Source organism: Chionomys nivalis, chromosome 6, assembly GCF_950005125.1.
Source record: "Chionomys nivalis chromosome 6, mChiNiv1.1, whole genome shotgun sequence".
NCBI lineage: Eukaryota > Metazoa > Chordata > Mammalia > Rodentia > Cricetidae > Chionomys > Chionomys nivalis.
The window spans coordinates 21,629,643-21,657,285 of NC_080091.1; the positions used below are offsets into that span (position 1 = coordinate 21,629,643).

The 27,643-nt window shown below is 41.5% G+C and overlaps 1 protein-coding gene across 2 annotated transcripts in view; it reads right to left on the reverse strand.

Annotated features, from left to right (window-relative positions):
• Wdpcp (WD repeat containing planar cell polarity effector) overlaps positions 1-27,643 on the reverse strand; it is a 286,163-nt gene that overhangs the window by 57,361 nt on the left and 201,159 nt on the right. The gene's annotated exons all lie outside the window — the stretch shown is intronic.

Here is a 27,643-nt window from a genome sequence, read left to right on the forward strand (position 1 = left end):
TCAAAGACCAAGACAGTTTCTTTATTAATTAACCAATAAAAGCACATATTAATTAACCAATAAAAGCACACATAGAAAGCAATACCTACATCAGCAGGAGGCCTGTGAAATGGTGCCTGCCTTTGAATATGACGTAGATATAAAACTCATGAATTAACAGAAGCTGTAGTTACCTACAAAGGACTTGTACAAGATCAAACCAATCAAAATTCCATCAAGGATGGAGCATGGAGGAGGTGCTCGTAAGCCCCCCCCCCCCAGCTGAGGAAACACTGGCAGTTGATAGCAGCTGAGGATGCACAGTCAGTTTCTTTGGGACTGTGTTCACTGATCTATGGTACAGTGGATGCTTCTACACCCATGCACATATGTGCCACACTACCTGCACATCATGAGATTAAAGAAAAAGAGACATAAAGATGATGGGGTTCAGGGGTTAGGGAAGTTCAATGTGAGAAATGGGGAATGGATGTGATCATAAGTCATTATACTGTATGAATACTCAAAGAATATTTTTCCAAAAATTAAAAACCAAGCAGATTAATTTAACACAAAATTAAAAGTCATTTACAGTGGGTACTTTAGAAAATGGACACATGCAGCTGAGCAAGTGATGGAAGTCTGGGCTTTGAGTTTCAGAAGCTGAGACTGAAAGATCAAAAGCTTCAGATTAGCCTGGGCTGCAAACAAGAGCCTGTCTCAATAAAAAATAAATAAATCAGAAGACAGCCTTTTGTTTGTGGTATCGTTGGACTACCAGGTATCCCTGTTTCAGTGCTATCCCGGGGCGGACTGTTCCGGAGAAGAGCACAGCCCCCCTCCCAGCTCCTGCTGCAGGGTCTTCTGTGTTCCACTTGACCCTGCCCTGCCCCCACATTTGCCCTTTTGTCTGTGGTGTCCTTACACTACCAGGAGACCCTGTGTCTGTGCTGAGGAGTTCCATCCAGACATGAACAGTTCCTGCTCCTGCACTGAGGAGATCCAGCCAGAGAGTCAGTCACAGCAAAGACTGGATCAAGACACCAAGACTCTCCTGGCTCCATTTGAAGGAAGAGATAGGCAGGTGCCAGTGCAAGAATTCCTCCAACAACCTGAAAGGCAACATGACATCACCAGAATCCAGGGATCACGGAACAAGAAGAAGTGAACATCCTACTCCAGAAGAAATAGAAGAAATCGACATTAAAAGGAACATTATGAAAATAATAGACGAACTTAAACAGGAGGTGAAAAACTGCCATAAAGAAATAGAGATGACAAACAAAAAGGTAGACAAATGAATAAATCTCTCAAAGATTCCCAAGAAAACCAAGAAAAAGCAATCAAACAGGTAAGGGAAACAGTTCAAGACTTGAAAAATAAAATGGAGGTAATGAAGAAAACACAAACAGAGGGAAGGCTGGAGATGGAAAATCTGGGTAAATGAACAGGAACTACAGAGACAAGTATTACCAACAGAATACAAGAGATAGAAGAAAGAATATCAAACACTGAAGATACTATAGAGGAAATAAACTCACTGATTAAAGAACAAAACAAATCCAACAAATTCTTAACACAAAACATCCAGGAAATCTGGGACACCATGAAAAGACCAAACCTAAGAATAATAGGGGTAGAAGAAGGAGAAGAATTACAGCTCAAAGACCCAGAAAATATATCCAACAAAATTATAGAAGAAAACTTTCCCAACCTAAAGAAGGCTATTCCTATGAAGGTACAAGAAGCATACAGAACACCAAATAGACTGTAAGAAAAAAAAAGCCTCCCCTTGTCATATAATAATCAAAACACAAAACATACAGAATAAAAAACAAATATTAAGAGCTGCAAAGGAAAAAGGTCAAGTAACATATAAAGGGAAACCTATCAGAATTACACCCGACTTCTCAATGGAAACCATGAAAGCCAGAAGGTCTTGGATAGATGTGCTGCAGAAACTAAGAGACCATGGATGCAAGCCCAGACTACTATACCCAGCATAGCTTGCATTCACCATCAATAGAGAAAACAAGATATTACAGGACAAAAACAAATTTAAACAATACATTGCCACAAACCCAGCCTTAGAGAAAATACTAGAAGGAAAATCACAAACCAACAACACCCATATTAACACAAGCATCTGACAACCCTCCACCAGCACAGCTCAAAGAAGGGAAACACACAAACTCTACCACCAGAAAAATAACTGGAGTTAACAACCACTGGTTATTAATATCACTTAATATCAATGGACTCAATTCACCTATAAAAAGGCACAGGTTAAGAGCATAGATATGAAATCAGGATCCAACATTCTGCTGTCTACAAGAAATACACCTCAAACTCAAAGACAGACACTACCTCAGAGTAAAGGGTTGGAAAAAGGTTTTCCAATTAATGGTCCAAAGAAACAAGCGGGTGTGGCTATACTAATATCTAAAAAAATTGATTTCAAACTAAAATCAATCAGAGGAGATGGAGATGGATATTATATACTCATAACAGGAATAATTCATCAGGAGGAAGTCTCTATCCTGAATATCTATGCCCCTAATATAAAAGCACCCACATATGTAAAAGAAACATTAATAGAACTCAAAGCATACATCAAACCCCACACTTTAATAGTAGAAGATTTCAACACTCTACGCTCACCAATGGACAGGTCAATGAGACAGAAGCTTAACAGAGAAATAAGAGAACTATCAGATGTAATGAACCAAATGGACTTAACAGACATCTATAGAACATTCCACACAAACAGAAAAGAATATACCTTCTTCTCAGCATCACATGGAACCTTCTCAAAAACTGATCACATAATTGGTAACACAGCAAACATCCATAGATACAAAGAAATTGTAGTAACCACCTGTGTACTATCGGATCACCATGGAATAAAGTTAGACTTCAACAACAGTTCTAACCCCAGAAAGCCTACAAACTCACAGAAACTGAACAGTCAACTACCAAACCACCCCTGGGTCAAGGAAGAAATAAAGAAATAAATTAAAGTCTTCCTTGAATTCAATGAAAATAAAGACACATCATACCCAAACCTATGGGACACCATGAAAGCAGTGCTAAGAGGAAAGTTCACAGCACTAAGTACCCACATAAAGAAAACGGAGAAAGCACACATTAGAGACTTAACAGCACAGCTGAAAGCTCTAGAAAAAAAAAAGAAGCAGATTTACCCAGGAGAAGTAGAAGACTGGAAATAATCAAACTGAGGGATGAAATCAACAAAATAGAAACACAGAAAACAATCCAAAGAATCAATGAAACAAAAAGCTGGTTCCTGGAGAAAATCAACAAGATTCACAAACCCCTATCCAAACTAATCAAACGGCAGAGAGAGAACACGCAAATTAACAAGATCAGAAATGAAAAGGGGGACATAACCACAGACACAGAGGAAATTCAGAGAATCATTAGATCTTACTACAAAAGCCTATATGCCACAAAATTGGAAAATATGAAAGAAATGGACACTTTTTTAAGATAAGTACCATATACCAAAATTAAATCAAGACCAGGTGAACAGTTTAAATAGACCTGTAAGTCATGAGGAATTAGAAGCTGTCATCAGAAACCTCCCTACCAAAAAAAGCCCTGGACCAGATGGTTTCAATGCAGTATTCTACCAGAACTTCCAAGAGGAGCTAATACCTATATTCCTTAATGTGTTTCACAAAATAGAAACAGAAGAGTCATTGGCAAACTCCTGTTATGAAGCTACAGTCACCCTGATACTGAAACCACACAAAGACTTAACCAAGAAAGAGAATTACAGAGCAATCTCACTCATGAACATCGATGCAAAATTACTCAATAAAATACTCGCAAACCGAATCCAAGAACACATCCAAAAAATTATACATAATGATCAAGTAGGCTTCATCCCAGTGAGGCAGAGCTGGTCCAACATATGAAAATCTATCAATGTAATCCATCATATAAATAAACTGAAGGAAAAAAAAACATGATCATTTCATTAGATGCTGAAAAAGCATTTGACAAAATTCAACACCTCTTTATGATAAAGGTCTTGGAGAGATTAGGAATACAAGGTTCATTCCTAAATATAATAAAAGCAAGCTGACAGCTAACATTAAATTAAATGGGGAGAAACTCAAAGCCATCCCACTAAAATCAGGAACAAGACAAGGTTGTCCACTCTCTCCATACCTCTTCAATATAGTGCTTGAAGTTCTAGCAATAGCAATAAGACAACATAAGGAGATCAAGGGGATTCGAATTGGAAAGGAAGAAGTTAAACTTTCGTTATTTGCAGATGATATGATAGTGTACATAAGCGACCCCAAAAACTCTACCAAAGAACTCCTACAGCTGATAAACACCTTTAGTAATGTGTCAGGATACAATGTCAATTCCAAAAAATCAGTTGCCCTACTATACACAGAGAACAAAGAAGAAGAGAGGGAAATCAGAAAAACACAACCTTTCACGATAGCCACAAATAGCATAAAATATCTTGGGGTAACTCTGACCAAGGAAGTGAAAGATCTATTTGACAGGAACTTTAAGTCTTTGAAGAAAGAAACTGAAGAGCATACCAGAAAATGGAAGGATCTCCCATGCTCTTGGATTAGGAGGATCAACATAGTAAAAATGGCAATTCTACCAAAAGCAATCTATAGATTCAATGCAATCTCCATCAAAATCCAAACAAAATTCTTCACAGACCTTGAGAGAACAATAATCAACTTTATATGGAAAAACAAAAAACCCAGGATAGCCAAAAAAATCCTATACAATAAAAATACCTCCAGAGGCATTACCATCCCTGACTTCAAACTCTATTACAGAGCTACAGTAATGAAAACAGCTTGGTATTGGCACAAAAACAGAGATGTTGACCAATGGAATCGAGATGAAGACCCACAAACCTATGAACACATTAATCCACAAACCTATGAACACCCGATTTTCGACAAAGGAGCTAAAATTATACAATGGAAGAAAGAAAGCATCTTTAACAAATGGTGCTGGCGAGAGAGAAATAAGAGAATCATCACCTTTCACGATAGCCACAAACAGCATAAAATATCTTGGGGTAACTCTAACCAAGGAAGTGAAAGATCTATTTGACAAAAACTTTAAGGCATTGAAGAAAGAAATTGAAGAGGATACCAGAAAATGGAAGGATCTCCCTTGCTCTTGGATTGGGAGAATCAACATAGTAAAAATGGCAATTCTACCAAGGGCAATTTATAGATTCAATGCAATCCCCATTAAAATCCCATCAAAATTCTTCACAGATCTTGAAAGGACAATAATCAACTTTATATGGAGAAACAAAAAACCCAGGATAGCCAAAACAATCTTATACAATAAAGGAACTTCTGGAGGCATTACCATCCCTGACCTCAAACTCTATTACAGAGCTACAGTAATGAAAACAGCGTGGTACTGGCATAAAAACAGAGAAGTCGACCAATGGAATCGTATAGAAGACCCGGATTTTAACCCACAAACCTATGAACAACTGATTTTCGATAAAGGAGCTAAAAGTATACAATGGAAGAAAGAAAGCATCTTCAACAAATGGTGCTGGCACAATTGGATGTCAACCTGTAGAAGAATGAAAATAGACCCATATCTATCACCATGCACAAAACTCAAGTCCAAATGGATCAAAGACCTCAATATCAATCTGAACACACTGAACCTGATAGAAGAGAAAATGGGAAGTACCCTACAACATATGGGCACTGGAGATCGCTTCCTATGTATAACCCCAGCAGCACAGACATTAAGGGCAACATTGAATAAATGGGACCTCCTGAAACTGAGAAGCTTCTGTAAAGCAAAGGACACTGTCATTAAGACAAAAAGGCAGCCTACTGACTGGGAGAAGATCTTCACCAACCCCGCAACAGACAAAGGTCTGATCTCCAAAATATATAAAGAACTCAAGAAACTAGACTTTAAAAGGATAATCAACCCAATTAAAAAATGGGGCACTGAACTGAACAGAGAATTCTCAACAGAAGAAGTTAAAATGGCCAAAAGATACTTAAGGTCATGCTCAACCTCCTTAGCGATCAGAGAAATGCAAATCAAAACAACTTTGAGATATCATCTTACACCTGTCAGAATGGCTAAAATCAAAAACACCAAGGATAGCCTTTGCTGGAGAGGTTGTGGAGAAAGGGGTACCCTCATCCATTGCTGGTGGGACTGCAAACTTGTGCAACCACTTTGGAAATCAGTGTGGCGGTTTCTCAGAAAAATTGGGATCAACCTACCCCTGGACCCAGCAATACCACTCTTGGGAATATACCCAAGAGATGCCCTATCATATGACAAAAGCATTTGTCCAACTATGTTCATAGCAGCATTATTTGTAATAGCCAGAACCTGGAAGCAACCTAGATGCCCTTCAATGGAAGAATGGATGAAGAAAGTGTGGAATATATACACATTAGAGTACTACTGTGCGGTAAAAAACAATGACTTCTCAAATTTTGCATGCAAATGGATGGAAATAGAAAATACGATCCTTAGTGAGGTAACCCAGACCCAAAAAGAAGAACATGGGATGTACTCACTCATAATTGGTTTCTAGCCATGGATAGGGGCCACTGAGTCTATAATTTGTGATCCTAAAGAAGCTAAACAAGAGGGTAAACCCAAGGAAAAACATATAGATATCCTCCCAGCTATGGGAAATAGACATGACTGATGGGCAAAAAATTGGAATCTTGGGGGTGGGGTGGGATGGGGATGAGGGGTGATGGGGAGAGAAAAGTGTGAAGGAGGGGATGAGGGGAACTGGGGGAATCGGGGTGATTGGGGATAAAGGAAGGTTGGATAGGGGAGCAGGGAAACTCATACCTTAGGTAAGGGAGCCACCTAAGGGGTGGCAAGAGACTTGAACTTGGAATGGCTACCAGATGCCCAGGGCAATGTCCCCAGTTAGTTCATTGGGGCACCTGAGGATAGGGAACCTGAAATGAACCTATCCTATAATCATACTGATGAATATCTTGCATATCGCCATAGAACCTTCATCTAGCGATGGATGGAGATAGAGCCAGAGACCCACGCTGGAGCACCGGACTGAGCTCCCAAGGTTATAATGAGGAGCAGAAGGAGAGAGAACATGAACAAGGAAGTCAGGACCATGAGGGGTGCACCCAACCACTGAGACAGTGGGGCCGATCTATTGGGAGCTCACCAAGGTCAGCTGGACTGCTACTGAAAAAAACATGGGATAAAACCGGACTCTCGGAATGTGGCGGACAATGAGAGCTGACGAGAGGCCAAGGAGAATGGCACAGGAACTTTCAACTGGCGATAGATCGAGAGAGAGACAGAGACCCAAATTGGAGCAGCGGTCTGAGCTCTTAAGGTCCAAATGAGGAGCAGAAGGAGGGAGAACATGAGCAAGGAAATCAGGACCACGAGGCGTGCACCCACCCACTGTGACAGTGGAACTGATCTATTGGGAGCTCTTCAAGGCCAGCTGGACTGGGACTGAATAAGCATGGGTTGAAACTGGACTCTCTGAACAAGGCGGACAATGAAGGCTGATGAGAAGCCAAGGACAATGGCACTAGGTTTCGATCCTAATACATGAACTGGCTTTGTGGGAGCTTAGCCTGTTTGGATGCTCACCTTCCTGGGCCTGGATGGAAGTGGGAGGACCTTGGTCTTCCTGTAGGGCAGGGAATTTGGACTGCTCTTCAGTATCGAGAGGGAGGGGGAATGGACTGGGGGGAGGAGAAGAGGAGTGGGGATGGGGGAGGGGAGTGGGGGGAGGGGGCAATGTGTGGGAGGAGGGGAGGGAAATGGGAAACGGGGAGCAGTTGGAAATTTTAATTAAAAAAGAATAAAAAAAAAAACAAATGGTGCTGGCATAACTGGATGTCAACCTGTAGAAGAATGAAAATAGATCCACATCTATCACCATGCACAAAACTCAAGTCCAAATGGATTAAAGACCTCAATATTAATCTGACCCCACTGAATCTGATAGAAGAGAAAGTTGCAAGTAGTCTACAACACATGGGCACAGGAGACCACTTCCTATGTAGAACCCCAGAAGCACAGACAATAAGAGCAACATTGAATAAATGGGACCTCCTGAAGCTGAGAAGCTTCTGTAGGGCAATGGACACTGTCATTAAGACAAAAAGGCATCCTAGTGATTGGGAGAAGATCTTCACCAACCCCACATCAGACAAGGGTCTGATCTCCAAAATATATAAAGAACGTAGGAAACTAGACATTAAAACTCTAATTAACCCAATTAAAAAATGGGGTACTGAACTGAACAGAGAATTCTCAACAGAAGAAGTTCAAATGGCCAAAAGACACTTAATCAAAACAACTCTTGAGATACCATCTTACATCTGTCAGAATAGGTAAAATTAAAAAACACCAATGATAGCCTATGCTGGAGAGGATGTAGAGTAAGGGGAACACTCATCCATTGTTGGTGGGAATGCAAACTTGTGCAACCACTTTGGAAATCAGTGTGGCGGTTTCTCAGGAAACTGGGAGTCAACCTTCCTCAGGACCCAGTAATTCCACTCTTGGGAATATACCCAAGAGATGCCCAATCATACTACAAAAGCATTTGTTCAACTATTTCATAGCAGCACTATTTGTAATAGCCAGAACCTGGAAACAACCTAGGTGCCCCTCAACAGAAGAATGGATAAAGATCGTGTGGCACATATACACTTTAGAGTTCTACTCAGTGGTAAAAAAAAAACAATGACATCTTGAATTTTGCATGCAAATGGATGGAAATAGAAAACACTATCCTGAGTGAGGTAACCCAGACCCCAAAAATGAATTGGTATGCAATCACTCATAAGTGGATTCTAGCCATAAATGGAGGACATTGAGCCTATAATTTGTGATTCTAGAGAGGTTAAATAAGAAGGTGAACCCAAAGAATAACATATAGTTATCCTCCGGGATATTGGAAGTGGACAAGATTGCTGGACAGGGATTGGGAGCACGGGGATGGGGGTGGGACGGGGGAGATGGGAAGAGAAAAGGGAGAAGGGGAGGATGGGGAGAGCTTGAGGGAATGGAATGGTTGGGATGGAGGAGAGGTGGATGAGGGAGCAGGGAAGTAGCTATCTTAATTAAGGGAGCCATTTTAATGTTGGCAAGAGACTTGACTCTTGAGGTGTTTCCAGGTGTCCAGGGAGATGTCCCCAGCTGGTCCCTTGGGCAGCAGAGGAGAGGGTGCCTGAACTGACCTTATCCTATAGCCACACTGATGAATACCTTGCATTATCACCATAGAACCTTCATCTGGCGATAGATGGAGAAAGAGACAGAGACCCACATTGGAGCACTGGACTGAGCTCCCAAGGTCCATATGAGGAGCAAAAGGAGGGAGAACATGAGCAAGGAAGTCAGGATCGTGAGGGGTGTGTCCACCCACTGAGACAGCAGGACTGATCTAATGGGAGATCACCAAGGCCAGTTGGACTAGAACTGATGGAGCATGTGATCAAACTGGACTCTCTGAATGTGGCTGATGGTGGAGGCTGATGAAGAAGCCAAGGACAACGGCGCTGGGTTTTGATTCTACTGCATGGATGGGCTTTGTGGAAGCCTAGTCTGTTTGGATGTTCACCTTCCTGGACCTGGGGGGAGCGGGGAGGATCTTGGACTTCCTATAGGGTAACGAACCCTGACTGCTCCTTGGACTGGAGGGGGGGGGTGGGAGGAGGGGTGGGAAGTGGGAGGAGGGAAGGAGGTGGACATTTTCAATAAAAAATAAATAAATTTTTAAAAATTGAAAAAAAACCACATAATTAAAACAAAGTGGTCAATAAACTAGCTGAATACCATTATTAAATATATTGAGTAAGGTAACCCAAACACAGAAAAACAATTATCACATGTACTCACTCATAGGTGGTTTTTAAACATAAAGTAAAGAAAGCCAGCCTACAAACCACAATCCCAGAGAACTTAGACAACAATGCGACACTAAGAGAGATTTACATAGATCTAATCCACATGGGAAGTAGAAAGTAGAAAAAGACAAGAGTTCCTGAGTCAACTGGGAGCATGGGGACCTTGGGGGAGGATTGAAGGGGGGAGGCGAGAGGCAGGGAGGGGAGCAGAGAAAAATGTAGAGCTCAAATATCAATAAAAATGTATTAAAAAGCTAAGAATATTAAACTGATCATTAAAATTTCAATTTATACTGGAAAACAAATAAATCAGAGGACAACAAGATTTCTTCTGATAATGTATGTGCAGAGGTAAAATGTGGGAGGTGTTTGGGCTTTCTGAGATTGGGTCTAGTGAGTCCACTTTGGCCCTGGCCTCCCTTTGTCCATAAAGGTAACCTTGAACAAATCCTGTTGACACCTCTAAGGTGCTAGGATTATACTGAATACAAATATTTTCTATAAGGACTGCTATAAAAATACTGTGGGACAAGGGCACTGGGTGGGGTTCACGTAAGCAGTATTTTAATGGCATAACTTACACTCATTCCTAGCAATGGGTAGCATTTTTGAACTTCCAAAATGATTTAAACAAACATTTGAAAAATAAAAAAATCAGTATCTTAGTAACATTTTTCCTATTAAAACAGAAAAAGCAAAAGAATGTATGAGAACGGGGCTTCCAAACTGTGTTCAGGCCAGAGTCAGCTGTTGTTTCTTCAGAGCTTGTGAGCTAAGAGCAAATTAATTGCTTCTGTTGGTTGGAAAATATCAAAGGAAGAGTATTTAATGGCGTGTCAACATTGCATGAAGCTAATGCTAATATATATGTCCACAGAGTTTTAACGAAACGCAGCCTCGCTGTTTCCATTTACACACACGCAGTTGAGCACAAGAGAAAGTGAGCGGTCTGCACACTCAAAGTATTAGACCAGTGTTTACAGTAATTGCTGTGTTTTGCAGTACTTCCTTAGCCCAGAATAGGTTAGTTCATGACAATCATACTTTCTAAATCTCTCCCACATTTATCTTAGTTCTAGTAAAGAAATGATTGGTTTGCTCTTCAATTCGTTCTACACTCGACTTTTCATTTTCACTTAGCAGGTAAGTGAATTCTTGAGCCCAACAATAACATACCTGAAATAGCTCTCTCTCTCCAGCTAAACCTCACAGCTGTCGCTTGCAGTGAGGGGGCTAACGTATCATTTTGTGCTGGGCCACATAATTAATGGACCAGTGCACACATTGATGGGTTTAGATGAAAAGTGATTGAAATTTGAACCACCAGCTTTCCCTTTCTTGTTACTTCAAAACTGGTTTGCGCTTTAAACATCAACTTACAGGTGTTTGTCTTTTCTTATTTGTCAGATAAAAACTTTCTCAAGACAAAGTTTCGTGGTTTGGTTCACCTCAAATATAATCCCCCAGACCCTCACGATTAAACCTACAATAAGGTTTAATAACAACTACGCCGTGTTCCTTAAGGAGCCCCGGTGGATATTTCCTTCTAAAACTAGAAGTCAGAAGTGTTTCTGTGAACAAAGGGCCGAGTGTCCATGCAGATGCGTGGCTGAAGGTGAGGGCCAAGCAGTTCATTCATGTACAGCAAAAGGGTGAAAACCTTTCATATCTAAAAGTTGACACGTGAACTACTGCTTTATTGAACTCTAGAACTCTATTCTATTGAAAGTACGATTTTTGTTCATGGAAAGAGGGTGTAATGGAGTTATTTTAATTGACTATATTGTATCTGTACAGGTGGAATATTTATGATCTTACATATATTTTTTAAATGAAGGGAGTTGTAATATATGCTTATGGCTTTTAAAAAAGAATAAATATCAAACTAAGGAAGAAGTTGTATAGTTGCTGTCAAAGTGTGACATGAATAAGTATTTGTTTCTACATTCAGTAAAATTGGTTATTTCCCATTGCCTGCTTTAAATACAAATTGTTCTGTAATTCTTTATAAAATAATAAAGGCCTCCTTTGAAGTCTTTTTTCGTGTTAATACCAATTTTAATTACGTACATAGCATGTTTTAAAATAATGATTTAAAATCTGCCAAAATGTTAGTGAATTACCTTTTTTATCTTCATCTGAAATAGCTGTTGAATATCTGATCTGAATTAATTTGGAGGCTAAGTTACCAACTATGATGCTCAACCTTGCAATATACATGCACACAGGTACATGCATACGTGTCTTGTAAACCCTCTTTGTATTGCTCTGTATTATAAGGGCTTGTTGCTTTTTTTTTTTCAGATGAGTGCTTTTATGAGTCAAAACATTAAGAACATTTTTCTGATTTTACCTCTAGGCATTAAGGCAAAAGAAGTACAGGTATTATAACCTGACTTGCTTTAAACATCACTATGCTGCTCTGAATGACAGCTTATAATTTACAAGTAGGGTGTGGCTAATAAAGTCACTGAAGCAGGCACAAGCATAGGTTTCCCCCTCATATACACTCCTGGCCTGTCAATCACACTTCCCAAATGCTTTGTTGCACAGACATGCCAATAACTAAAACCACATTTTACCTGTTTTTGTGCCCAAAGGCTTTTAAAAGGCTATACAACCAAATTGGTGTTTGGAAATCCCAGCTTAAAGCGCAAGTCTTCAAGCACAGACATTTATTTCATCTAAAATAGTAAAAACTCCTTGTATTTTCTTAAAGTAACTGACATACCGTATCAAGAATGACAAAATTATAACTTAAGATTGTTAGGGCTTGGTTTTTAGATTGTGTGTCATTTCCAATATTTTCTATACTTCTAAACAATGTGGATATAAATGACTGAAACATTTCAATGCTTAGTAATATCTATGCATATCATACACAGGGAAAACAACAAAATCTTAAGGCTATGCTGAGTACATTCTTCAGCATGCGATTCTGGATAGTGCCCTTAGTCATTCTTTCTTATAAACGACATGTTCTCTGTGTATGTTCTATGCTGTGTGGTAATTCTGTACAAACCTTTAACTTTAAAGCATAGATTTGGGTGGTAGAAACAGGCCTGCAGACACTGAGAGTTTGTGTACTTTTAGCAAACCATTTTATGGTTTTAGAAAAGTGATTTCTATTATACTAGACTTCAAATGAGAAAATAAAACCATGGGGTGTAGAGATTTCATTACTTGTACACAATTTGATATTGGTGTACAGGGTGAGAACGAACGCTGAGAAACAGAACAGCAGAAGGCAGGGAATCTGAATAAACACAACTCCAGGCTGGAAGTGAGTGACAGCTACATCAGTAACCCTGAGAGGCTGAAGGCAGTTTTCAGTTAAAATGGATAGCGTGTTGTATCCTGGAAAATGGTGTTTCCAGTCTGGATCATGTTTCCTCATGACTTCTATCTCCTGGCTGGAACATTAAAAGTTCTTCTTTGGAGTGTTTCATAATATTGAGATCTTGAACATCTTTTCTTTAGTTTATAGGTATTGAAGGTATGTATGCTAGTGCTGAATGGTATATTTTGTAGTTTATTTTCTATATATGTAGAAATAAAATTTTGTATGTGTAGGAATAAAATGTTGCATATTGGTCTTGGATGCAGTGACAACGTGCAAAGGAGACTAAAGCTGATAAGACAGAAGTACCATGAGACACAAAGGAGCAGGGCACAGAGGTCAGCAAATCCTGTGTCTTCAAGCCAGACTTCCTTCTGCACCGAATACAGGAGATCCCGAGTCTTTAGTATCAGAGTTCTAGAGTCACGGGAGGACTTATTCCTGCATCTCTAGGGTAATTATGGGTAATCAGTGTTTTAACTGGTCATTCTTTCCTGGAGCTGCAGGACCTAGCTCAGACAAGATCGGGGTTTGTCAGGGTTGTGGGCACTAAAGCAGTTGTTGTCCAAGACTGTGGTGTGGAGAAGACCTTCCCCAGGTCTCACAGGATGAGCAAGAGTACCCTGAGTCTTCTAGCGGTTCAACCACGGGTCTAGAGAGGCAGGACACAGGGGGGCCTTCCTCTTGTCCCAAGGGACAGCTCTCGTTGGTGCCAGGTTTCCCTTTTCATGCCAATAGCCATAGTCTCAGGGCAGTGGGCTGGAGATGGAACCTCTAGGTCCCAAGGACAGAGTAAAGAGCAGTGTCAGGCTTTGGAGCCCTGATGGCCTTTATTCTTGGGGCTGCGGGACTTGGCTGGGATCTTTCTCAACTCCAACAGAGAGGCATATGCAATGGTAGAGCTTTCTGAGCTGTGGGTCGGGAAATCATGCTTACTACGGGGCAGGTATAGATGGGGGCAGGCTCCTGACTCTGGAGGGCAGCGGTCCTAGAGCTGCAGAGAAATCAGGGCTGTCCTCTGCTGTTTTGTTGGCAGACCCATGACTTCTGGTGGCATCCAAGTGCCAGATGCTGGGCCATTAAGGCAGGATGGTACCCGTCAGTGGCTGAGAAGCAGCTTGTATAGCTCCATGTGTCATGTGTGTTCTTCATTAGAAAGAGTGGATGCACGTAAGTAGGCACTGTGGAATTCTCCTGCCTTTAGGCATGCCAGTCAACTGCTAAGCTGGGGTTACTTGTACATCCCCTGTCTTTCTCCCTCCATGTAGACTCACCAACTCCATCCAGAAAGCCTGGGTTAACAAACTGCTTTCTTCTTTTCTCTGACTGCCTTTCCAATCTCTGCTGTCTAGACTCCATGCTACCTTCTTGCTGGCAGGTTTGTCCGTGGTCGCTCCTGGAAACGGCATTTTTCCCCTTCTTAGTCCAGCCATTTCTGTGCATTCATAAGCCATCTCTATTTGGACACTTTGGACTCTATCTTTCAGTGATTTAAAAAGCATTGTGTAAATTGATTTTACCTTTGGATGCTTTTGGATTTTGGAATAGTCACATATAAATGAGATATCTGGAAGATGAAACTGAAATCTAAACAAAGCTTAACTTTTATATTTTATATATATACCTTACTCATATAGGTAGGAAAGCAAGTTTTTCAGTTTTTCAGTTTTTTTTTTTTTTTTTTTTTTTTTTTTTTTTTTTTTTTTTTTTTTTTTTTTTTTTTACAGGTCTCTCTATGTACCCCTGGCTGTCTTGGAACTTACTATATAAAAAAAGCTGGTCTTAGACTCACAAGAGATCCACCTGCTTCTGTCTCCCTGGAACTGGGATTAAAGGTGTGCACCACCATACCCAGCTTGTTATTTTTTAAGATGGGGTCTCACTATGTTGCATATGCTGAACTGGAATTCATGACCACCCCAGCTTCCCCTGTAAGTGGTATTACGGGATGGAGCCATCGGCTTAGCTTATGCACTATTCCTTGTGCACTGGCCACACACAGCTGGATGTGGCATCTCCTATTAGTGGAATCCTGCCAACACTTTAGAGCATTTCAAACTCCTGGCTTAGGGGTGCATAACCTGTTCAAAACAGGGGAAGGTAAAATCCATATAACAAATGATTCAAGCCTTTAAGAAGTGAGTAATACTTCACTAGTTTGTTGTATCTGGGTCAGTGACACTGCCTGTGGTTATAGATTCTGCAGCTCTTCACTGCTTCTGAAGAACGGTCCCTTGAGTACAGTTCAAGGGAGCGGTGGCCTGGGCAGTACGGTGGTTCCTATTCCACTGTCAACTGGAGGGAATCTCAAATCACTTTGAATACAAGTTCCCGGGCTTCTAGCTGAGTTGAATGGGGTGGGAAGGCCCACACTAATCCAGGCTAAGGAAGGAGGAAGCAGGCGGAGCTCTCACCACTCTTCACCCCTGCACACGCAGTGTGCCCAGCTGCCTCAAGCTCCCGCCACCCCTGGAGACCACGCCTCAAACCGTGAGCCGAAATACCTTCTCCCCCAAGATGCTGTGGTCAGGAAAAGGAATACAGAAGTAAGCAGACTGCTGTCCCGTGCTGTTGTGGTTTAACAGGCAGTCGTAGGTGATATCAGCAGTGACACAGCAGAGGCTCATTTCTGTAGTGGACTGACACACATGGTTTATAAAAACGGAAAACACGAAAGAATTCCAAGCGCCAAGAAAAGGCACCATAAGTGACTGCAACAGAACAGGCCTATGGTCATTATCATGTAGGCACACGCTTCTGTGAGACCTGACATGACACGGAAACAACGTGACTCGGTACAGCAAACCCTGACAACAAAATCACATGCCCAGTCCCTCAAAGCCACCCACACTGAAGCAACCCCAACAAGAGCCCAAGTGCTGTGTGTGTGTGTGTGTGTGTGTCTGTGTGTGCGCGCAGGTATGTGTCTGTGTTTTCATAAACGAAAGACTGTGCCATGGAGAAGATTCTTTCTATTTGGACTCCTAATATTATGTGGCATGACCACACACTAATTTTGAAAATTATCCACTGAATAACTCAAGACAAGTTACCTTATACTTTTTTTTTTAACAGTCACATAAATCACTTCAAGAGACCCCAGATAAGTTTATTTCTGCCATAGGATATATCCAGCTTAAGCTAACAGAGGACAGAAGTTGCCCTTTTATCACTGGCTGAGCAATATAATAAGGCTCTGCCATCTTAAGCATTTCCTCCACCCAAATCTGCACATAGGGAAAAGACCGTGGCGAGTTTTCTTCTGAAGTCCCAATGTAGCTGCAACATTATTTACTGTATACTCTCAGACGTCCAGAAAAGTCAGGACAGTTAAGCATTTGTGAAGTCCAGTATTGACTTTAATACCCACCTAACAAAGCTTATCTCAAGTGAAAATATAAAACAAATTATGAATACTGCAGTCAACGGATCTGGGAAGATGCAGAGCTAAGTTCCTGCAGCAGAGCAATGTGGGTGTCTAGTGTGAATTCCCTCCAGGCTCCTGCCTCCTGATTAGTACACAGGAGGATAAGGACTCGTGTTCAATTCTGCACATTTGTAAATTCGCTTTAATCTGAATATTAAAAGTCTTACACTAATGCATCCTCTGTAATCCTAAGTTTCATATTTATTGTTTTAGTTACCTTACATTTGGGTTTCATTACGACTTTGTTGAATTTGAGTTGTGTATGTGCAGGACACATGGAAGGTCTTTCCTTCCATCATGGGTCCCAGCAACTGAGCTGAGGTCAGTGTTCACCCACTCAGCCAGCACACCAGCCCCTCAGGATGGTGTTTCCATGCACGGACACTTTGTACTCTGCTCATATCCATGCTTCCCCTGCTACTTTCTCCTGTCTGTCCTTCCCCCTCCTGCGTTTTCCTGAGTGCAGCCTCGTTCACTGACTGATGGTCCTCCTATCAGGCTACAGACGATAGGATGCTGAGATAGTAGCTGATGGTCCTCCTATCAGGCTACAGGCGATAGGATGCTGAGATAGTAGCTGATGGTCCTCCTATCAGGCTACAGGCGATAGGATGCTGAGATAGTAGCTGAGATTCCACTGCACACACTTACACTCCTTTTCTTTACTGGCTCATTGCTGGCTCCTCACTTGACTGCTGTGAACAGTGGCACTAGGAACAGTTGTGAGCAGGCCGCCCTCTGTACGGTGGTCCCAACTCCTCCTATGGATCAGGAGTGGTATATATAACTAGATCAAAGTGGTAGCTGAGAACCTCCATACTGCCTTCCAAACCAGCGGAACTAATTTACACTGCCATCATCATTGTACGGGGTTCTGTCCCCCAGAATCCTCACTAGCACTGGCTACTAGTTAATAGTCCCCACCTAAGGAGAGTCTACATAGATTCAACAATGCTCCCTTGCTGACTAAAGTCATGTTGTTGTTTTTCCATGTATCTGCTTGCTATCTGTCTTCTGAGAACTCTGTTCAATTCATTTGCCCATCTGTTGATTGGATAACTTTGAACCTAGGGTGTTTAGGCTTTTTAATTTGTTGGAGAGTCTAAATATTAATTCCCAGGTAGATGCATAGATGGACGATACTTTCTACGTCTTTATAGGCTAGGCTCTTCACTTGTTCCTTTGTTGTCCGGCCTTTTTATTTTGTACTACCCTATTGTTCCTGCACGGAACTTTTTCACTATGCTCATACCCAATGCCCCACTTCACAGCTGACTCTCCTGGTCTCCTCCTTGCCCACACGAGGTGGCAGGGTGTTCTCAGGCGTATGATGTCCCCCAACATAGCTTAGCCTCAAACAGTAGGCTGCCCCCTCAATCAAGATGCTGCCTGGCTAGAGCATAGTAAGATATTGGAAGTGACAAAATGGATGGGTGTTTTGGGTCATTTTTTTCTCTAATGCTGGTCTACCACAAAGTATGCCACTATCAAGGCTTGTGAAAACTGTGGACTTTTTTTTTTTTTTAACATACAACATTTTATGTGTGTCTCCATAAAGACGTTATGCCAAGCAGACATTAGTTAAGTGGTCGCCCAAGAGGGGGCCCCTGGTAGATTTCTTTTTTTTTATTATTATTTTTATTTATTTTTTATTCTTTTGCTTTTTTAAGACTTTTCTTAATGCTAGGACTGCTCGCCTGCTGGATGAGGCTGAGGCCACGACTCCCTGGGCGAACTGGAGCTGGAGCCATGGGCCCTTCCTGCTATTTGCTACATCGGCTTTCTGGTTCTCTATGCCTTCCAGTTGTCTGCTCTGCTTTTGTGATTCATGGTGTTTCTCTTCTATCTCTTTCCTCTTTATTCCTTTTTTTCTTCCTTGAGATAAATTCTACTCTATTACCCTGATTTTTTAGTATTTACACAGTGACATGGAGGCATCTTTTCACCTCCCCATCTTACCCAAGAACCTTTTATTTCTTGTATTTCAGCTGCCTTTTTAATCTCCAAATCTGTCAATCTAGACATAAGAAGTAAAAGAGTTGGTACAGTCTGATGGCATAGACATGGAACTCTTAAGAATGGTGTGCATGCTTTGTCCCAAGACAGAAAACTCTAGAACTAAGCTGGAGGCGCCTCCCTGCGGGGGAAGAACTGTCATCAACAGCTCCACGCAGTTGTGGACCCTGGGTGCTGCCCTACTAGCAAGTCAACACTATTGGCACAGCCGTGGCAGGCCTGTCACATGGGCAACTAGCCATTTTCCTGATTGAATTTGAGGCCTGCTTCATGGGAAGGAACTCATATCTGGAATGATAGTCAAAAGCTCACGGCTGTTGAGTTCATGAACTTGGCTGGAAGGAAGCACTGTTGCGCTAAACAGATTTGATGTGTCTATTAAACTGCCTTCTGGAGAGTTTTGCTTATGACCATAGATTAGCGCTACTGTCAGCTTTAGTCAGAGAGATTCTTTTTGCAGTGGTTCGTGTTTACTGCGGACTTGCTGAGGGCAACCGAGTGCTGAAAGCTGAGTCCTATATCAGATACCACCCCTTCCAAGGCTCAGGGAGCATCGTGGAGGAGGGCACAAACAAAACATGGAGCTGAAGGAAGAGGTGGAAGGTAGAGAATGCTTCCATCCGGGCATGGCGATTACTGCATTCTTCAACTCTCGGGAGCTGTGAGCATCAGCAAACGACCACTACCACAGACAGAGGAGTGGATCATGAGACCCCAATCCTCCCTGAGGATATAAATGCAGTTAATGATCACTAGGAAGAGACATTTTCATCAGTGGTAGCCATTGGTAAAGAACCCATGCTCCTGTAAAGAGCCCCTTAAAGAGGAGGGACAGCACTCTAGCAGGCTATACTTTGATCAGGCATGTCAATCACCTACCCAGACCCTTTGTTGAAAGCCCATGCTTCGAGAATGGGGTTTCTGATGATGGAATACTGCAGAAGCTTTAGGAAACTGAGTGGCAGAGAAGAAAGAGCAGCGGGTAAAGTGACTGATGTGCAGACATAAAAGCAGGGCACAGCAACCTGTCTGTGAACCTGAGCTGGGCAACAGGAAGTAGAGGAAGGCAATCCCCTATGGCTTCCTAGCCAGCCAGTCTAGCCACCGAGCTCTAGGTTCAGTGAAGAAATCTTGTCTCAAATAATAAGGGTGAGCGCCACAGGGAGAAACCCCCTGAAATTGATACACACATTTGTGTGTGTGTGCCTGATGCATGCATGCATGTAGGCACGCATGCACGGTGTGTGTGTGTGTGTGTGTGAGAAATGGTAGTTGTGGTAGTTAAAGGAAACATAAAACATAATTTTGTCACTTAAACTGGGGGCCAAAAAAGCAATCTGGAAACTCTGATGACTTGAATCTGCTGGAGAACACTGTGAATCCCAACCTTTATTCTAGCTACCAGACAGTTCACTCTTTTCTGAGTAAACCGTAAAGTAATTATTACTGAAAACCTTCGAGCTGTGGCGGGGAGCACTAAGGAAGTGCACACAGGGGGGCTGTCTAGGAGTCTAGGGAGAGCCTGGTCCACACAGTATGAGTCCCAGGCTAGTTAGTGAGACATTATCGCAGCAACAACATAAACCCTTTTAAAGATATTGTTTTCAGGATTTCTTGATGTTCCTGACTGAGTCTTGGTGTTATATTCTATCCACCACATCAAGTCATCTTACTTTGAATAAGCAGAAGAAAGGTTATAAAAACTTGGTGTGCATATTGCCCATCATAAAAACATTTGCCAGCTATTTCTTCTGCTTAAATGCACTCATTTCAAATATCCAGATGGCCAACTTGAAAAAACTATAAATTTCATAAAACAATGAAACAAGCTTCTCTACATATCATTGCAGTAATATGCTTATGAATAAGTCTAATTTTGAAAAAGATAGGTGGTTTTAACAGACACAGTATTTCTCTTTCACATTGTATCTTGCCTTCTGCCTTTGAATATGAGTGCATGAGCACAAGCCTGTTTGTCTTCTTCCTTAGAAGCAGCTCACAGAGAAAGAACATGGCAGCTCACTGCTACAAATGGTAAAGAATAAGAAAAAATAAAATCAGTAGAAAATTTACCCAGTGTTTGAGGCATGCACTCACTAAGCAAAATCACCATGAAAATCTAAATAATCTAGACTAACTCTAAATACTTTCACTGGTGATTACAGAGGCAATTGAAGTAAAAAGTCATGATATTTAGACAATGTAGGAGAAATAATTTCTCTGACTGAAGAAAAGTAATGCATACACACGCACACATGTCTCCATTAAAGTAGACTACTTGACTATGTGGCATTTAATCTTCTATATTATAAATATAGCTGTAAGTCCACTAAATTAACAAGTCAATCCCCTTCAATTTCAGGAATTGCTTCCCATTCACAAGTCTACGGAATAGGCCGCCTCTTAATGTAATTTGTCCACATGCCGCACAGCGGTTCTGAGGAGACTGAGCTGAAGCTCAGAGCCCCCTTCCCACAGTGTGCTGCCCACTTGTCAGAGGTGCCCAGATTCAGTACTGTTTAGCATATGTGGAAGCAAAAAGGACAAAGAACTTTCTAACTCGTGTGTGTGTGTGTGTGTGTGTGTGTGTGTGTGTGTGTGTGTGAAGATCGTTAAATCAGAGTAGTAAACTGGTAGCAGTTAATGCTATGGCAGCAGGACATATAGGAACACCAGTGAACTTCTAACCAATGGCAGGGAGACTCTGAGTGCACAGCAAGCAATTAAATGCCCATGGTCTTCAACTCTGTGTCCTCATCTTTACAGTGGAAACCAATACTTAACTCCAGTGGTTACTACACATGTAAACCTTGGCTGTGACTATGCCTAGTGAACAGCATGCATTAACAGAGGAGGTATTTTCCAGGAAAACTGATTTCAGTATGGCAGCAGTTCTCAACCTGTGGTCACAACTGGAGGGTTAAAGGTGGAAAGAACGCCCTGCTCCGGACTTGACCCCAGGACAAGGGCTTGAAATCCCACCAATCCCTAAATTTGTCCCAGAGTCAGGCTGCAGAATCCCACCAATCCCTGAGTTTGTTCCAGAATCAGGCAGTAAAGCCACACCAATCCCAAGCCACCCTGGAAAGCTTCATCTTCCCCACAAGATACCCCCTGTACTCTGTTCAGTTTGCTGCTGTGTCTTACTCTAGAGGAGCTACCCTTGAAGATGTTCCCTTCCCAATAAATCTCTTGAGTGAGTCTTGTTGTGCGGTGTGGCACTTTCGACAGAAAACAGCCCAGCTGTCACAACTTTCATCTGAGCCACAGGAGCAGCACTGTCAAACCTATCTGGGAAAACTGTTCCCTAATGGAGCAGAGCTGGCACACTCCGAGCGACCTGAGCAGAGCCGTAAGCCGCTACCCTTACAGAGCCTTTGTGTTAGTCCTTGGCTCCTGACTGTCAGGATACCTTTCCATCTGAGCTGCAAGGTTTTCAGTGACCCCCTTGGGGACATGTATCAGACATCATGCATTTCAGATTTTTACATTACAATTCATACCAGTAGCAAAATTACTGTTATGAAGTAGCAACTTAATAATTTTATGGTTGGGGGTCACCACAACATGAGGAATTGTATTAAAGGGCCACAGCATTAGGAAGGTTGAGAGCCAATGCTTCAAACTCTTATCCTGATACAATTCCAGCTTTGGACTCAGCACGGTGTAGACAATATCTCCTCAGTAAAATACTAACGTCCTTTGCTTAGTAACTGCTTATTTAATGACAGGCAAGTTTAGATAAGCCTATGACTTTTAAACACAATAATTTAATATTTCAAAATTCAAAACCACGCTAAAGAGTTGGGTATGCAGCTGAGTGGTAGAGCACTTGGCTAGTATATATGAGACCCACATTTAAGCCCAGTCCTGCAAAGAAAAAATAGTATTTAAATAATAACAATTTCTCCTGAAATATTTAAATAACCATTTCTCTTAGAAATGAATGTTTAATCTAGGGGAAAAGCAATACGTAAGAATTGGTCTTATTTGAAATGTCACATCCTGTGATTGACATAGCATGTGCGCGCACGTGCACACACACACACAGAGGAGAAAGAGGTTTGAAAAGCATGGTACTTTAGGGTTTTCACCGACAACTCTCCGTCCCTCAGTGGTAATATAGCTTTGTAAAGAGCTCTGAAGCCAAGCAAAGCAGTGAAAGGGTTAGAATTATGTCTTCATACAAAAATTCCCAGAACAAACTCAGCATGTCATAATAAAGGAAGATGTGGGACACAGTTCGCTTCCTGCTGCCTATGGATCAAGATATAGGACTCTCAGCTCCTTCTCCAGCTCCATGTCTGTCTGCATGCCACCATGAAGAAAATGAACTAAACCCCAGAAACTGTAAGCCAGTCCCAATTAAATGTTTCCTTTAAGAGTTTCTGTGGTCATGGTGTCTCCTCATAGCGGTAGAAACCCTAACTAAGACAGAAGAGAAAGGTGATGTAGAGTCGGAAGCAGGCTGGCAGGATCAAACAGCCTGTCAAGCAGAGTGTACAGATGGACAGTTAGCCACAGCTGAAATTACTTACAGAATTAAAATTTTCTTTTGAAATGTAATTTTAGAACAAGACACTATTTTTAGATATTAGAAAATTTTCATACAAGTATGTATTGTGTATGAGCACACCCACCTCTATAGGAGCACCTCACCTCTCTGAGTTCACCCACTTCTATAGGAGCACCTCACCTCTATAGGAGCACCTCACCTCTCTCTCTATGAGTTCACCCACCCCTATACAAGCTCACCACCCCTATAGGAGCACCTCATCTCTCTCTCTATGAGTTCACCCACCTCTATAGGAGCACCTCACCTCTATAGGAGCACCTCACCTCTCTCTCTATGAGCTCACCTACCTCTATAGGAGCACCTCACCTCTCTATGAGTTCTCCCACCCCTATACGAGCTCACCACCCCTATAGGAGCACCTCATCTCTCTCTCTATGAGTTCACCCACCTCTATAGGAGCACCTCACCTCTCTCTCTATGAGCTCACCTACCTCTATAGGAGCACCTCACCTCTCTATGAGTTCTCCCACCCCTATACGAGCTCACCATCTCTATATGAGCTCATCTACCTCTATATGAGCAACCTCACCTCTCTCTATATGAGTTCACCCACCTGTATATAAGCTCACCCACCTCTATAGGGGCTCACCACCTCTATATGAGCTCACCCACCCCATATGAGCTCACCCACCCCTATATGAACACCCCCACCTCTATATGAACACCCCCACCTCTATAGGAGCTCACCACCTCTACAGGAGCTCACCACCTCTACAGGAGCTCACCACCTCTATACGAACATACCTTCCTCTAAAGGGGCACTCCACCTCTGTATCCTTCCTTTGCTCATCCTTCACTTCTGTTGTCTCCTTTGTTCTCTAAACAATTTCACTTCCACTTTCTTGTCAAATATATGTACATAGTTTATGTACTTAAATAAAATTTAGAGACCACAAATGAGAGGGAACACATATGATATTTGTTTTCATGAGACTGGCTTAATTGATTTAATTTGAAAATCTACAGTTGCATCCAATTTCCTGCAAATGATGCTACTTCATTCTTCAGGGTTGACAATTCCATTGCATATATACCACTTTGTCTATTCATTTATCTGGTGTCAGACACTGGTTGGTCCATAGCTTAGCTACTGTGAATGGTGCTGCAGTAAACACTGCTGTTCAAACACATCCGTGATGTGCTAACTCAGAGTCCTTCCGGGAAATACCCAGGAATGACGTAGCTGGGTCATACAGTAGCTCTACGTTTAGTTCTATTGAGAGAGTCTGAGAACGGCTGGCTCCGTTTGCATTCCTATCACCAGTGTGCAAGTTTTCCCTTTGCTCTGTATCCTTGCCAGCATTTGTTATTTCTTTTCATAGTAACTGCCATTCTTACTAAGATGGAATCTCAATTTTGATTAGTGTTTTCCTGATGGCTAGAGTAAGGATGAACATTTTTTTTCCCTGTGTTTATTGGCCAGTTCTATTTCATCTTTTGACAACTATCGGTTGACTTCATTTATTTATTTCTTTGGTTTCTTGATGTTTTAAGAACAAGATATTTTATGAACCAACTTTTGCTTTTATCACTGTGGCACCAACTGGATGCACAACTTTACTACGACTCTAGAAAACCAAACCAGGCATCTTAGGATGAAGAGAACCTGCTAAAACCCAAGCTTGGAATGACTTCTCAGTGACATGGGACTATACTGATAACACGCTGGTAAACAGAAAGCCAGACGAGGACGCAGCCTAGTGGTGGTGAAGTAGCCTTAGGACCCAGTGGTGGGGCCTGACAGTTGGAGGGCAACTCGAGTTGTGGAGACAGAGCAAGGCACCTTCTCTTTCAAGTCACTGTGATGCGGGATCTTTTGTTCAATGACGTCCTAGAAATATTCCAGAGAGAAGACCTCACCTAATAGCTAAGAGGAATATTCCTAGAATCAACAATAGACCATAGTGCACACATAGCCTATGTTAAGAATCAAAGTGTAAAATATAGATTCACCAAATAGTTTGTTCTGTGCTGAGACCGATGCCAATCTGACTTCTCAGGCACATACTGCAAATGACACAGTAATAGTCTCCCTTAAAGGAAAATCTTACAGGGTGCCCACACTTACTTCTCACCCAACACAAACAACTTACTCTGTATTTAATAAAGAGAATGAAACCCTAACTAGGTAGGAATTGGTGAATAATAAAAAGAATTTGTAAACTTGTATTTACAGGTGTCGTAGCTTATCACTCAAGGATTCTTCTTATGACAAACACACACCATGCTTTAATTTGAAAGGCACTATTAATAGCTAACCATTACTAAACTTAATTCTTTGCCAGTCACTGTTCAAAGCATGAATTAACTAACCCAATCCCATGATAATCTATAACCTATAACTATATAGCTTTATATATATATATATATGAATACAGATATGTAAAACTTATATAACTATAGCTATATAACCTATAACTATAATCTAGTACCTATTGAGAATATGAAGGCTAGGCACAGAGAAGGTCAATTCCTTCCCCGTGGACTTGGTAGTAACCAGGTGAGCGCCAAAGTCCAATTCAGCTGTCACCATGCTGCATTCTATAACCCCCACCAGTCATCCTCACAAATCTTCCCAGGTTTATTCTCGTATTTAGCACAACCTGACACATTAATGACTTAGACAATAGATGATTTCAGATTGAGAATACCTGAAATAACCACATAGTACAAAAATGAGCAATCCTCTATTTAGGTCAACAAAATTTACACTGTCCCAATTTATATTATGACTTTATTATAATAGAGCTATTGAATTTTGGCTTATAGAATTTGTGTTTTCCAAAATAATTTTAAATACAAAATATCATATGATGTGGGATGCACCTCTGTATGTTGTGAATATGTTTTATTACCACTGGTGAATAAAGAAGCCGCTTTGGCCTATGGCAGGGCAGAATATAGCTAGGCAGGAAATCCAAACAGAGATACAGGGAGAAAAAAGGTGGAATCGGGGAGAAGCCAGCAGCCACTGGAGGAGTAAGATGCCAGAGCATCACCGGTAAGCCATGGGGCACGTGGTGATACACAGATTATTAGAATTGGGTGAATTTATATGCAGAGCTAGTCAGTAAGAAGCCTGAGTCATTGGCCAAACAACTCATTAATATTAAGCCTCCGAATGATTATTTTATAAGCAGCTGCAGGTACCGGTGGGCGTGAGAGAAACTGGTCCAGCAGTAGTGAGTGAGACAGAAAAGTCTCCAGCTACAATCATCCTTTGTATTTTATTTATTTTAGCTCTTCTTGTCATACTAATGAGCAATGCAAATTTACCATATAGTACCAAGAAATAAGAAATAGAAGAGGCAAAATATTTTATACCTTACTGCTACTATTCAATTCTTATTAAGGTTAATTTTATGTTTTATGGGCATTAACCACATGGCTGGGTTAGATCATATCAAAAATGACTCTCTTTCTCTTTTACTTAAACTCTACAAAGTCAGACTCTGACGTTTTGCCCTGGTTCTGTTAATTTGCCCCCTTCAGTATTACACTATAGTGGTATTTCATTTTAATAAATAAAGCTTGCCTGAAGATTAGTAAGTAAAAGAATCCCTCTGGCCAGCCTCACAGATCAGGCAGTGGTGACACACACCTTTAATCCCAGTAGACACACTAGTTTGCCATGGAAGCCAGGCAGTAGTGGTGCACGCCCTTAATCCTAGCTCTAGTGAGGAATATAAAATGGGAGGAGACAGCTCTCAGACACAGTCTCATTCTGAGATTCCTGGAGGCAGGATAGCCATTTTGGACTGAGGTCAAGGTAAGAGCCAGTGGCTGGCTGTTTTGCTTCTCTGGCCTTCGGGCTGAACCCCAATATCTGTCTCTGGGTTTTTATTAATCATGTTACATTTCACCTTGAGGATTAGAACTGATGGAGGTGGGATTTAAGAGAAGCGGAGAAGTGGTGGCTTTGGGTGCAAACACCACAAAGCTAAAGCTTTATCTGAGCACTGGGGAAGACACTCACTATAGTACTTTCAAGCACTTCCGAAGTGGGAGTCATCTAGAACTGTGTTTAGGAATCGCAGACATGTGAAACCAAGCCCACTATGGTCTTGGGGGTCTTTCTGTAGTCTGTGGAATAGATGAACTAAGAGGAATAAAAAATTTGATATCCAATTTGATATCAATACTGGCACACTCAGCAGATTAGAATAGCTGGGTTTAGAAACAGAAAGTACATACAGGCGCATTTTTATTTTGTTATACTATATATAAAACTGTTCGTTTTGTTACATTATAATGTTTAAATGGACTTTAAAGGTCAGTGTTGGCTTTTGGTCTATCTACAGAATACACTAAACAGTGACATTAGCAGCTATGAACCCTGAAATACCTTCAAAGGGAGAGAATTATTTTATTATACGGCATAC